The sequence below is a fragment of the Rattus norvegicus genome, chromosome 8 (genome assembly GCF_021556685.1).
Source record: "Rattus norvegicus strain SHRSP/BbbUtx chromosome 8, alternate assembly SHRSP_T2T, whole genome shotgun sequence".
NCBI lineage: Eukaryota > Metazoa > Chordata > Mammalia > Rodentia > Muridae > Rattus > Rattus norvegicus.
The window spans coordinates 30,312,831-30,325,907 of record NC_141541.1 but is presented as its reverse complement, the minus strand read 5'-3'; the positions used below and the strand labels follow the sequence as shown (position 1 = coordinate 30,325,907).

Genomic DNA, 13,077 nt, shown 5'->3' with positions numbered 1-13,077 from the left:
AATAAAATTAGGACTGTGAATAAGAGCTCTCCTTAGGGATGGTATGCTTCGAACAGCTAGCTCGTCTCTGTGTCACTGTCACCACTGTCCCTACCTTTCAGAAACAGTTCTAAAACTTCCTTTCTTCTCTCAAGGTCTTCAGGCACTAAGGATCCATCTCACATGGTAGCGGAGACTCTGATGGTGATCTTGTGGTCATTTGTTTTGTTTTGTTCTCATTAAATAGAAACTAATGGCTGATATAATAACTCAGGCAATTCGTAAGGCAAAGACAGAAAAAATAAGAGTGTAATATCACTGTGCAAAGACCACCAATGCTAATATTTCTAGGAAATTATTTCTAGACGGTTTCCTATGAATCTCATCCATAGACTTCATCTCTCTATTCACACATGCTCTATCTGTCTCTCTCCCTCTCTGTCTCTCTCTCTGTCTCTGTCTCTCTCTCTGTCTCTGTCTCTCTCTCTCTCTCTCTCTCTCTCTCACACACACACACACACACACACACATTCTACTTTTCCTACATCTATGGTCCCTTGTCCCTTTCTGAGACAATTCCCCAGCATGTAGCAGTCTAGCCTCAAACATACGATCTTGCTGTCTCTCCTCCCTAGTGGGATCATGGTAGACTGTTCCCCTGCCAGGATTATACATGCCACACTTGGAGAAACTCCTCGAACCTAAGTAACAGGCTCTCTAAATCACTGTTATCTACACTGCATCCCCTTGATAGTGAAAGATTTATTGCCTGGAGATAATTTCTGCCATTTGAGGCTTATTTTTCACTAGAAACATTATACAACGGTGGCAGGAGACCCTCACCCACCCTCACATGCGCCATGTGTTTTATCATGTTTCAAATATCTTAAGAACTTAAGGTTATTCTGTCTTTGTTTATGAAAACAAGCCAAGAGTTTTTGTTTTGTTTTAACATGTACCTGTGGTAGACTACAGCTCAGAGAGAGACCTGGGGAGTACATGACAAAAGCTATAGTCCACCTCCCAGAATCTGTGATTGGAAAGAAAGTGACATTTTTTTTAAAATGTCTGATGGGCACAAAAGAGAAGAATCCTCACAAATAAACTTCTTTTCTGTCACCTGCAGACAGACGATACTCACCTTTATCCCTCTCTCTAGCTTTCCTTATAATAAAATACCTCTGTGGAGAAATTCTCCTAATACCAACCTGCACTTGTTAGGACCCTCGGGCGAGTCTAAGCCCCAAAAACTGCTAAGTAGTATGGTTGGTTTTGAGTTTAGAACTCTGTGGAACTGTGTGTGCTCAGCGGCTCAGATACTTTAAATAAATCTACCAGATGCTAGCCGCACACCACCGCCATCACCGGGGTTCTCTCCCAGAATGTGCCCTTCTGGGCCGGGTCTGTTATTTAGCAGCAAACCTGTATTCTCTCTCCCTTCATTAATTCTCAGAGCTCTGCCTCACTGCAGGGATTAAAGCATCAGCGCACAATGGCTGAGCGAGACAGAAACATTGGATGCACAGCAGTTCTGGACCTCTGAGAATTAGGAAAGAGCACCATTGCCTGCCCAGGCTGTGTTGGCTAGGGATGAAGGCTGGGGACCAGAGGTGGAGACATACAGTTAATCAAGAAACAGCCTAAAGCAAAACCAGACTGGTGACTCATGCTATGAAGAACTGACTGGAGAAACCTGTGTGCATATTTGCCCCTGGTGGGGAAACTGCCTCAGTTGGAGGAGGCTTCTGCAGAGGTAATGTCTGAGATCCAAACTGAAGAGAAAGAGGAGCTGAGTAGACAAAGAAGTGGGGCGAGCATTTCAGAAGCAAAGAAAGCACACAGAAGAAGCGTAGCAGAGAAAGCAGGAAGAGTTGATAGACCAGAGAGCTACTTAGCTGCAGCAAAGACAGCAGGAGCGGTATGAGCTTGCAGAGTCCTAACCAGGCTGAAAGGAATCAGTTCCTTGCCCACAAGCACCCCTATCATCACTGAAGACTGTGAACAGGGGCCCTGCGATCTCAAAGGCTGCACAGCTGCAGTACAGAATGCAAGGTGATCTAGTGGGAACAGAGAGGCAGGGCCCACCGTGGGGTGGCTCCTTATACGCAGTAACTCAATACTTCTCTCCGCTCTGGGAATGACCCAGTAATTCTTCGAAAACTGAAAACTGGTTCTGAGAGAAAGAGAGAGGGGGGGGGGGGGAGAGAGAGAGAGAGAGAGAGAGAGAGAGAGTGAGTTAGCTTTAGGGCAAATAAAAGAAGCTCCTCTTTCCCAATTAAGGCACTAAACTCGTGAGTAATGACTGAAACTAATTATTCTAAGTGGAAGCAAGTCTGAAAATAGCAGTGCGTTTTGGAGGATTTTTATAGCTATTTTGGGAGAACGTGGGGAAGTTGCAGGCAGACTGAAGCACATCCCACATCACAGTAAAACACTGGGATGTTCATGTCACGGCCCTTTCACTGAACATGCTTACCCAGAGTCTACAGTTTAAGTAGCCCAAGAAGCACACTAACAGTGAAGGCGGAGGAAGCAGAGCTGCCTGCTACTTCTACTGTAATGCTGAGCTGCCAGTTCGGCAAGAGCTGTCGGGCTGTGTGTTACAACATGGACTTGTGATCAGATGCACTTGCCATGAACTTGCACCACAAGGTAGCATATGTCCTAACACAGGCCTTGCTGATTAGACAAGCACACCCCTTCCTGTTTTTAGACTCATCTTTACTCTTTGATGTCTGACGAACACCCTCAAAGAATGGATAACATGGAGGAAAAAGACCATCCTCCGACCCCCCCCCCACCAAAGCACCCTAAGCAAAGTGATTCGCAAGAGGGTATGATGGTAAATTGTGCTTCTTTTTTAATGTATGTGCATGTATATGTGTTCTCATGAATATCTCCCATGTGTGTGGAGACCCAAGGAAGCCAGAAAGGGATCAGCTCCCCGGGAGCTGCGTTTACAGGTGGTTGTGAATTAACCACTGAACCATCTCTCCAGCCCTGTGTGGTTATGGACTGAGAAATGCCTGGAAAATTTCATAAAGAGGGCCGAGGGGTATATCGGAACACATTTCTAAAAATCATCATCATCATCATCATCATCATCATCATCATCATCTAAGTGGGGGATGGGACAGACACTATTCCAGATGGGGCTGCAGGAATAAAAAGGGGAAAGGAGATCCAGGGACAACAGGATGGTCTCCATCTACTTCCCAGATCCCGCAAGGTGAAGAGTCTCCAGTCATCATGATGAGTGGAGCCAAGGACTATGGTTGAAACTTCAGGAACCACAAGTCAAAATAACTCATGCCTCAAAAGTGGTAGGTCCCTGTCCCTAGAGGCATTGCAGGTGTGGCTGCTGTGTCACATGTGGATCAGTAGGTGACAGAGAGGAGAGAGGCTATGTCTATGCTCAGTGTTCTTACCTATGAACATCTGAATGATTACAGTAGCCCAACATTCCCTGAAAAAAAAAAGGGGACCTGAGGCAACCACAAATCCTGCACCAGACAGGCCCAGATAAACTCCCAGGACATGTGGCATGGTCAAGGTGGAAACCAGAAGAACGAACCCTGGGCTGAGCAAGGAGCGAGCCCTAGACGACCACCAGACTAGAGCCATGGGGCCCAGACAGCTATCATGAGAAGATCACCAGTGCAGCACTGCTCAGGCCTTGGAGATCAGACCAAGCCTGAGATGACCCCTGCCTGGTACCATAATACAGCAGGGGCATAGCAGTCCTGAGACCACTCCTCACAACCCCAGATACTCAAAGACCCGAGGTGTCACTAAGATGAGCAAGTAGGTGGTGGAGAAGGGGAAGAGAAAGAGAAACAGAAAGACGTGGGCACAAGGAAGAGAGGCAGAGCTGAGAACTAGAGGGTAGTGAGGGTCAGCCTGATGTGAGTAGCTAGTGATGCTACCTACCTAGGGCCACATATGGGTCCATGGCCTTGCAGCAGCAGGGATCTATTGCCAGCAAAGGCCAAGCAGATGTCCCTCACCTGGGCTGCCACCCAGCACCATATTAGTGTCTGAGGAGAACTGGCCCCATTCCTTGCCTGGGCATCATGGGAGAGCTGGCCTTGGAGGCCTAGGAGCAGGAAAGCCGACCCCACCCTGGGCTCTGGCATCGAAGTTGCCAGTGAGCCTAACCCAAGGATACAGGCATGGAAGAGCTGGCCCTGCCACTCCCTCCTGTGTTGTGCTGTGGACGAGGGATACATTCATCCCTTACCAGTTTAGCAGACAGGAGACCTGGCTCTGCCCCTTACTAGCTGCAGCATGAGCAGGCTGCACACATTGTCAGGGCAGCACAGTAGAGCTGACCCTCTACTCTGGTGGGAGGGACTGGGGAGCTTGCCTGAGGCATGAGCATGAAATAGCTGAGCCCACCAATTTTCTGCTGTGTGGTGACATGAACAAGAGAGAGAACCCCACCCCCATTTCTTGCCACCTACAGTAGGCAGGAGAGTTGGCCCCAGTGGGGTCATAAAAACAAGAGAGCTGTCCCTGCCTCTCAGCTGCTACAGCACTTGGGAGAGTTGGCCCTGTACTGATGTAGGGTTTGTAGGTGAACCAGCCCCAAGGATGTGAGCACAGGAGAACTAGCCCTGCCTCTTGTCTTTTGCAGTGGTGTGGACAACAGGGATATGCCTTCCTCATCCCTCGATGTCTATGCTAGTCAGGAGTGCTGGCCCCAGGGTCATGAGAGTGGGAGAACTGGCCATGTCCCTCACCAGCTCCAGCAGAGAGCAGTTCCAGAGAGCAGGCCCCAAACCTTGCCTGGGCAGCACATAAGAGCTGGCCCTGGTTTTTGGTGGGGGTTGATGGTGAGGCAGCTCCAAGCCTGTGAATGCAGAAGATCCAGCAGACTGACCAGCTCAGAACTCTCTCGCGCCAAGATCCAGGGCTTTGAATTTGCCCACCCCAACATCTACCCCATCAGTGAACTGCTGGAGTATATGAAGGGGCCGGTCCTACAGACCCAACCACTACAGAATCTCCATGACACAGGACAACAACATGAGATCAGAGAGGTTCCAGTATTGATAAAGTAGCAGAAGCCAGAGGTCTTGTACCAGACCAATGAGTCACTGTAATGAACATTTGCAAGCAAAGAAGTGTGGTCAAAAGGGTATACTGTGGGACACAATGAGATTTTTTTTTCCCCACTGCTGGATTGAAGGTTGCAAGAGTGTTGGGTGGGTACGAGGGGAGCGGGAGATGACTGGAATTGGAGTTCATGATGTATGGTTCACAAGAAACCAATAAAAAGGCTAAAAAGAATTGCAGGTCAGGAATTTCTATTGGAGTGATACATGTTACTAGTATGGAGCGCTTTTACCCCAGAGAGTTCAAGGTTCAGATATAGCAGGGAAAGGACAAGGAGAAGATGAGAAGCAGACAAAGACTGCAAATGTGAGGAAGGCTCAGTGCCCAAGTGCTTCAATCCAAAGACTAGTCCTTTGGAGCAGAGCAAAGCTGCCGTTCACACTAGCTCCCAGGCCTCCTCTCTGTGAACGCCCACACACAGTTTTTGAGCTCCAGAGACACATTTTCTTGGTCTGTACATGCTGACAATTAGCTTCCTCTGTAACTCTCTCTAGACTGCAGAGCCCCAACACTACCTACACGTGCTTCTGCGAGGGACCCAGAGTTATTTAGGAATTGTCACACTAAACAGAATTAGCACTTACGATGCCTCAGGGAAATGGCTCTGGTTGCCATTTTTCTTCTGAAATGCCAGTCTTCAGCTATTCTAAACCGTATTAATATGACCTGCTTTCTTCAGCAATAATCATAACACGAAGACTTCAAAACTGTGGGGGGACGCAATATAGTTCATGACATTTTACTACGTAGATTTTCATTATGCCAAATCCCGCTCTCAAACGCCTTTACTTTTCCCAATTTTCTGCCAAGGAGACTCCATAGCTTTAAGTGTTCTCTCCTGTGTGGGCAGCAAAGGAGAGAAAGACCTACAATTTTTCATTCCCAGAGGCTTGGTGGCAGCAAGAAGTGAAGAATGTCTGAGATTCATTAATTCTTCATTTTTCTAGGCTAATGGGGAAACACAAAGCCAAATCCCCACCTATCTTTCAGTCAAGTTTCTTGCTCATTAAATTTTCTGGCCAGCTGCAACGCCAAAGTACGTGATGTTAGTCTCACAGACTTTTTTAGATCCTTTCAGAATATAGGAAAAGGGTGGGCTGAATGCAAACAGATAGAAAGGGTTAGGAAATGGGCACTGAAACCAAGCTGAATAATGGTCAAGGTTTGTATTGTGACCACCACGCCAATGCCGTGGGGCAATGAAGCCACTTCCTATCAGTGTGCCAGACCCCCAGGAGATCTGCCCAAGATATCATGTCTCTCAGCTCCTTCCTGAAACAAATACCCATACCCATGGGTCCAGCATCTTTATTTACAAATTCACTCAACTATAGATTAAAAGTATTCAGAACAAAAGTATGTTTGTGTGTATTGAACATGTACAGACGTGTTTTAGTATCATTCCCTAAACAATTGAGACAATTACTATTTACATAGTGTTTGTATTGTATTAAGTAGTGTAAACTTAATGTGATCAAATAGAAGAGGGTGCGTTTAGTGTATATGTAAATATTTGAGGAATTGGTAAGGAGGGGTCCTGGAACAACCCCCTGCAGATACCAAAGCTCTTCTGTATAAATCATAGGATAGAAGGGTGACTCTGAAAACAATAATTTTATATTTAATTTCTCTCCCAGTGTTCTAGAAATTTCATCTAACCACAGGAAAAATATCACTTGATTGGCTTAGCCTTTACTCATGTGGAAGGCACGTGCTTCCCACTTTCTCATCTCGGCCATTTCTTTTTCATAAAAGAAAAGCTCACTAACTGCTGTTACCGAAACCTCAATGCCCATGCCTCATCCTGAAAGGGAACGCTTGTTCCACGCCTTATTCATGAATATATTCATATAAACTAAGTGCATAAACGGGCGGGAGCAGGCAGAGAAAGCACACCAACAGTCAGTGGATAAGTGCTGTGTCTCCACAGGGACTTCCAGCCAAGAGGAGAGGAAGAGGGAGGGCAGGAGACTAGCTATGATGTAATCCTGCAGTCTTACAGGCTAGAAGCCTTGGGAGATTTCCTGCCTTCCCCAGCAACTTGTGCAAATATGGGCATTTAGGCACAACCCCAAACTTCTTCAGTTTCGACATTGGTATGCTGGGGATCTGCTTTAGCCATTGCGTGTGGTGGGGAAATCAAGTCTAGGACCCTCGGGCAGGTCTTGCATCCTGGTATCAGTGTGCACTTGTGAATCACTACCCAAATGTGTCAAAATCTCTGAAGCCAGGTTGGACACTTTCCAAAGAAGTCTAGAATCTGAAGGTCCAAATTCATCACTTTAATGTCTTTGAAAGCTAGTAAAAATATTTTATCAGCTGCAGGAATTACTTACCCTAAATGCAGAATTGCCAGTTCATCAGAACACTCCTCTGAATTATTTCTGGCAAAGCAAACTTTAACAACCAGCTCAGTCTGGACATTTTACCTGCTGAGAACATCTGGCACTGATGTGTTTAGCAACTCAGGGAAATCAGTTTCACCTGTCTGCCCTTTTGTTTCTTTTCAATGACCACCTATCCCAAACTAGGCTGAGTACAAAGTCGGTATTCAGAAACCAATGAATGAAGGAAGCATTCATGAAAAGCCTAAGAACTTTCTAGAAAGAGTGAATTGAAAGTTCTCTCCAGGTTTAGTCCATTGTTTGCATTTCCTGATAAGACTAGTGTGGAGGCTAGACTAAAAAAGGTCAGGAAACTGTAGAACATGTGCCATATGGCTCTCCCAGCAGCTATAGGTGTTGGCTATTGTGAGGGCCAGCACCAACCTGTTAAAAAGTGAAGACAAGCAGAAGCCTTCCAATACTGACAAATCCCTCAGCACCTCTCTTCCGAGCCAACAAATTAACACAACAGTTCTCACACGTTTTCACTACGACTTCTGGCAGCAGATACCATTTTATGTGGCAATCAAATATACTCTATTTCTATTGGTCATTCATTCAGCTGTCCATATGCCCACTCACCCATATGCCCAAGTATACATTCAAGACATGTGCTGAAACAAATGCTAGGTGAGGCATACTATACTGATTTTGAGATCTAGTATTTGAGAGTCAAATTCAATGTCCACTCACTACAAAATACTTGGTGTTTCTAGAGTATATTGATACCTTGTCATTTTCCCCTTTGCTCAATCCACATGAAACTTTCACTGTACTTTATGCAGTTAATGCCTTAAAGCTCATTTCAAACAAAAGAAACTGTCACTAAGGCAGGACCAGATTTAGGACACTAAGGAAATACACATGAGTCTATCATAAGAAATCTAATAGATCAAATACTTCATTTGGTTAACATAGCAGTATTAGAAATGTATCCAGCTGTGTAAAGTCACTTGGTCCCAGTGAGATAGACTACTGAACCTGCACAGAGACAATGGAGACCAAGGCAGTAAAATAACATAATCAAGCCAGGAGCAATGGCAAACACCTATAAACCCAACACGTGGATGATGAGAACAGGAAGATCAGAATGTCAAGGTCATCCTTGGCTACACATGCATTTCAAGGCTAGCCTGGGCTACATGAGACCCTGTTCTGGAAGAAGAAAGGAAGGAAGAAAGGAAGGGATAGAGGGAAGGAGAGAAATGGCAGATAGATGGTGCTGAAAGAAAATGAAATGACTGCCATTTGATCTTACAATTGGGCAAACTGTTCTTTCGCTGAGTCATCTAATGAGCAATACTTTAAAGTTATAATCAGAGAGGCAAGCTATCTCTAAAGGGTAATAGTGGTACTCATGTCTTGGCAGTGACCAATCACTCTTAACTGGACTGAAAGCTCAACGGGAGAAAAAAACGAGGCCTGGGACTGAAAACCTAGACAACTACTAGGGGCAAGTGAAGTCATGGAGTTTAGAGGAGAACCTATGGCCACTTTATTAGACCAGAGTGATCCCTGAACTGCATTCTAAAACATACCTTGATATCACACGTAGGTATAGCTCCCACTCCTCAGTAAAGGTTCTCTTTGCAACAGATGGACACCACTATAGAAAAGCACCATTGGTCACAATGCAGAGATAACTGATTATGGGGTGCCCAACCCCAATGGATACATCTATCACACAACCTCCTCACCTCAGGCTCAGGAGAATGGAAGGAGGCAAAGAACCAAAAGCCTGCTGTGAGATAATGTCGCCTTAAAATGACAGGGAAGTTATACTCGTCCTCAACCTAAACTACTAGATCAATAGACATGCTATCATGGTATGATATCATGGCAGAAATCTCATGGAGTCCCACCCCCAGACAAGGAATTACTGGCAACTAATGACTACTAAGAGAGGAAGAAAACTAGTCTTCCCCAGGTGTGAGCCCTCTGTTATCCAATACCAAATTTCAGCCCTAAAATCATAGACATACAACCAACACCAAGCAAAAAGACGATGTTCTATTTGTATATATTTATACATTGTGTGTGTGTGTGTGTGTGTGTGTGTGTGTGTGTGTGTGTGTAAGAATAATAATCAAAGAAAAAGAAGTCATGAATTTAAGAGAAAAGGAGATGGAACAGGTTGGATGGGGAAAAGAAAAAAATGATATGATTATATTTTAATACTTTCAAAATATGATATTTAGGCCAAAAGCAAATAATCTCACACTAACCAGAGAACTGAATTTTTAAAAAAGTACCACCTGCAAATGCAATTGTAGTTGCTGTTGTGGGAGCCTATTTCTGCCCTTCCATTATCTCATTTAAGTGATTGGGGTGTGGCCCAGTTGAACGGAGCACTCAGCATCTACAAGGTCATGGTTTCAATCCCAGAGTTATGGTGTGTGGGGGTGAGAGGTTGTATAAAAGAACATACATTTAATTGTACTATAAGGCCTACACCACATAAAAAAATTAAATAAAGGAGAAGGGAGCTAGGAATGAATAACGATGTTCTGGAATAAGAAAATCACACTAAGTGGTCACTCAAATCCACAGGCACGAATAATCAGCTGTGATTGTAAGGTAGGCTTCTCGAGGCTAATCTACAGGTAAATGCTTGCTCTATCTCCTGCCTCCTTTAAAAGCCTAAAGGTGTATATAAAAAGAATTCCAGCAATGCAGAGTCAGTCTACAAAATATGGATTAATATGCCTATCACTCGCGTAAAAGGGGGAGGAGAGGATGAGCTCTAGAGCACAAATATGCCTACAGCTTGCTGGGATTGGAAGCATCAGTGTGAAACAATAAAAATTTGAAAGCAGTTGGTGTGACCTTATAAATTAAGATATTATGATAAGTCATGAAACAGCTACTAGAAAATAACATATGGATATACGTAAAGAAAGGATTTTAAAAACTACAGTGCTATGTATTTACGTAAAGCTGGGTGTGCGGCTTATGCCTATGACCCTTTGATTTGGGAGGCTAAAGCAAGAGGATTGCTGGGCTAGTCTGGGCTGCATAGTGAGACCCTGTCTCGAAAAACAATCAGTAAATAAGAAAAAGAATTAAACAAATGCTAGGAAAAATGTATGCTTAATACCTAAGAGCGGAGCAATGAGGATCAACAACAAAGAGTAAAGACAAAAAAACGAAGGTGAAATGGTAGCCTCCCGTTCAACCACAGCCTTCACAATGCTAAGCATAAAACGCTATATAAAAAACAGGCATCAACTGTCGCAGGGTCTGAGAGTGGCAATGAAAGCCAAAGGGGAAAGGGGTGGATATGATGCAAGGAGGAACTGCGCTAAGGTCAGAAAGATGGGCTGTAGCTGGGTATGTGGGTGTACACCTTTAGCCCAGCACTCATGAGACAGGGGCAGGCGGGCCTCTGAGTTAGGGACCAGCCTAGTCTACAGAGAGAGTTCCTAGACAGCCAGGATTGAGAAACCCTGTCCAAAAAAAGAAAAAAAAAAAAAAAAAAAAAAAAGGAAGGAAAAGAAAATTGAACTTTAAAAAATTACTAAAAATAGACATGATGAAAAGACAATACATAATAAAAGGGTCAAGGGATTAGAATGATATGATCATTATGAACTCAATAACAGGGCCCCCAAATAATTGAACCAAGAACTGACAGAATTAAAGGAATAGGTAATTCACTGATAATAGTTAAGTTTGACTAGGCAGGTGATTGACAAGACTGTAACATCAGGCAGAAGCGTGAGTCAACAAAGCCTACAGTCACTCCAGACATCTAGTAACACACATCTGACGTACACACAGGAGATCTCCGGACAGACCATACACTGGGCCAGTAACCGTGGGTCAACACACTTACAAAGATAAAAATCAAAGGAAACACGTACCCTGACCACAAGAAGGTGGAAATGAAAAATCAGTGAGAAAAAAAAGTTTAGGGGCTGGAGAGATGGGTCAGCGGTTAAGAGCACTGACTGTTCTTCCAGAGGTCGAGAGTTCAATTCCCAGCAACCACATGGTGGCTCACAACCATCTGTAATGAGATCCAATGCCCTCTTCTGGTGTGTCTGCAGACAGTGACAGTGTATTCATATAAATAATAAATCTTTAAATAAAAATAAGTTTGGAAAATTTATAGGTGTGTGGAAATTAAACAATTCACTTGGACATACCAAAAGGTTAAACAGGAAATCATGAGGGAACAGAAAGACCTTGGCATGGATAAACTGGAAAGGCAATGTGCTAAAGCAGAAAGAATCAGCTATGACAACATTAAAGATCAGTTTACAATAAGGGGCCTTCCACACCAGCAGAGAAGTGCTCAAATGGAGAATCTAAGCCTCCAAGGAAGAATGCGATAAAGCGAAAGCAGGGAGAAGAAAGTGACACCAGGAAGAAAGTGACACCAGAAGACAGAAAACGACAGAGAAAATGGGGAGTCTCAAGCTCAGGCCAAACTTTCTTATTCCTCTCTACACATTGGGCTTCTGCTGGGGACTTGGCTGCCCACACACTAGCCACCCACAGGGTAGAGAGCTAGGTCAAGTGACAGGGAAATGGCCCTCACTCTGAGCTCCTTCCTGCCGCTCTTGTGGCTCCTACAGTGTCTGCCTATTTTAGTTGTCCTTTGGGACCTGGCAATACCTGAGTGCATCTTACTCAGTTCACATTGTTAGCTGAGGGAAGGTCATTCTGATATAAGGTACACGACCGTGATCATAAGTGGAGACTGCAGAGAGCGGAGGCAGGACGGCTAAGGCAGCACAGAAAAAGTTGTAGCCAGCTCATGACCTAGGAATGCCACAAAGTCATGAGTCATCCTGACAGGCCAGTAAAACTTTTTCAGGCTGGTGGTTAAGAAAAAGCCTCTGAGTGAGACACAGAGGACTGACTGCTCTAGCCCAAAGTAAAAGTAAAGCTAGTTCTCCTGTGCTCGTTTAGACTTTGAACCATGTCCATGGGCCAAAGCTCCTCTGATCCTGAGACATAACCGAATTAGCCTGTTTTTTGCTTGTTTTGTTTGTTTTGTTTTATTTTGTTTTGTTTTATTTTGTTTTGTTTTATTTTGTAGACCCAGCTGAGGCCTCTGCATATACATCAATAATCCATATGTGTACAATCTCTGTTCATTGACTCTGTAAGTCTAGAACTAACTAGAAGACTAAGGAATAACAATGGAACATTTTAAGTACGCAGGAAACCCAATTAAACCATCAGAGAAGTAGCCCCAAAATACAATCAGACAGGCAGAAGATGGCCACCATGAAACTCCCCAAAGGGGTTCAGCAGACAGCCCACATTTGATCCAAGGGTGACTTATTTCCTTTTCTTGCCAATCCATACATCTGCAACTTCAAACATTTTTCAAAGGTAGATCCAGTGACACGCGGCCCCCATACCCACCCCAATATCAAGTCACTGCAGGACTAGGCGCATCCTCTCCCACTGGGGCCAGACAAGGTGGCCCAGTTAAGGGATCCATAGGCAGGCGACAGATTTAGGGACAGCTCCTGTTCCACTTGTTGGAGGATCAGCATGAATACAAAGTTCAGTGGAAAGCAGAGAGCATCTTAACAAAATGGTGCCGATCAAAGACCTCAACGTGCTCTTTCTCTTAGTC

General features: G+C 44.5%; 1 protein-coding gene and 1 non-coding gene across 7 annotated transcripts in view; one reads left to right on the top strand and one right to left on the bottom strand.

Annotated features, from left to right (window-relative positions):
• Eepd1 (endonuclease/exonuclease/phosphatase family domain containing 1) overlaps positions 1 to 13,077 on the bottom strand; it is a 107,047-nt gene that overhangs the window by 22,224 nt on the left and 71,746 nt on the right. The gene's annotated exons all lie outside the window — the stretch shown is intronic.
• On the top strand, positions 3,310 to 3,443 carry LOC120094485 (small nucleolar RNA SNORA17). The gene has a single exon (XR_015628324.1). It is a non-coding gene; the product is annotated as a small nucleolar RNA SNORA17 (small nucleolar RNA).